This window comes from Condylura cristata, unplaced genomic scaffold (genome assembly GCF_000260355.1).
Source record: "Condylura cristata isolate star-nosed mole 26May11 unplaced genomic scaffold, ConCri1.0 scaffold00004, whole genome shotgun sequence".
NCBI lineage: Eukaryota > Metazoa > Chordata > Mammalia > Eulipotyphla > Talpidae > Condylura > Condylura cristata.
The window spans coordinates 33,496,801-33,498,286 of record NW_004567105.1 but is presented as its reverse complement, the minus strand read 5'-3'; the positions used below and the strand labels follow the sequence as shown (position 1 = coordinate 33,498,286).

Genomic DNA, 1,486 nt, shown 5'->3' with positions numbered 1-1,486 from the left:
TTCCTCTACCGATAAAAATTTAGTCTAAAAAAACCAAAAATTTTCTATTAACACACAGAGAATGCACTGAACAATCCCAAGTTTATAAGTCAACATGTTCATGATCTTTGTTAAATTTCTCTTTCTAACTTAGCTTAAAATAGTGTATAACCGGTGCTGGCTGGTGGTGGCCACGTAGCTTTCTGGTGTTGCCGTGGGGCTGGGGGCCGCGGCCTCTGGTCTGGGATGAACCCTGCTCTGGGTGGAGGCAGGAGAGCTGAGTCGGAGCCATGGCCAGTACAATGGTAGCAGCTGGACTGACCATTGCTGCTGCCGGATTTGCAGGCCACTATGTTTTGCAAACCATGAAGCATATGGAGACTCAAGTAAAACAGGTTTTCCAAAGTCTACCAAAATCTGCTTTCAGTGGTGGCTATTAGAGAGGTGGGTTTGAACCCAAAATGACAAGGTGGGAAGCAGCATTAATATTAGGTGTAAGCCCTACTGCCAATAAAGGAAAAATAAGGGATGCTCATCGACGAATTATGCTTTTAAATCACCCAGACAAGGGAGGATTTCCTTCTATAGGCCAAAATCAATGAAGCTAAAGATTTACTAGAAGGTCAAGCTAAAAAATGAAGTAAATATCTGATGAATTTTAAGTTCTTAGCAGTTAGTATGAATACCAACTTTTTAATAAAATGCTTCAAAGCTACAAATCTTAAAAATGATTTAGCAAAAACAAAAAACCTTGGGATAATTTTTTTGTTTAAATCTGAGAACACCTCTGAGGGCTTTAGATCATTGTAAGTAATTGATGCAAGTATAAATCAGGCTATTTGTAAATCATAAAATTTGGAGGTTAATATTCAGTTATGAATACATGTGACTTGAATAACAACTCATTGCTCATTAAATTTTGTAACTATTTCAATGAACATAACATTTGTTTCAATAAGTTGCCCAGTCTTAATGGGAGACCAATAAACTGTTATGTGAAAAACAGAACAAAACAAAAAATAGTGTATAACCAAGCATGATCATAAATTGAGTGAAATTTGTCTTTCTAGCTTCCCTTTCCAGTGATAGAAGGACTCTGTACACCAGCAAACAGCACAGCCTTAGTAACTAGGGGTATGAGGAGATACTCTGGGATTGAGGTTGTATCTGGAGGAGTGACAAAGTTCTGTACTTGTAGTTGCTTTGTGTCTCTAGCCTTTGCGAAGTTTATGCCAGACTGCAGGACAATTATACTGATAGGTGTTTCCTCAGCAGAACACCGGAAGTCGGAAGACAGGAGAATAATAACATCAAAGGACTAAAAGAAAAATGAATGCCAATCTAAATCCTCCGCCAGAAAAAAAAAATAGCCTTCAACAATGCGAATTAAAACAAACTCATTTACAGAATTATAAGAGTAACACTTAAAAATGGTCTTCAGGCCAGAGTAGAATAACTCCAGAAACTCAAAAATATAGGGAGAAATAAGAGCACCTTGGTAGCTTTC

General features: G+C 37.8%; 1 pseudogene; it reads left to right on the top strand.

The window, feature by feature from the left end:
- Positions 1–269: 269 nt before the first annotated feature.
- LOC101619587 lies at positions 270–621 on the top strand (annotated as a pseudogene).
- Positions 622–1,486: the final 865 nt, after the last annotated feature.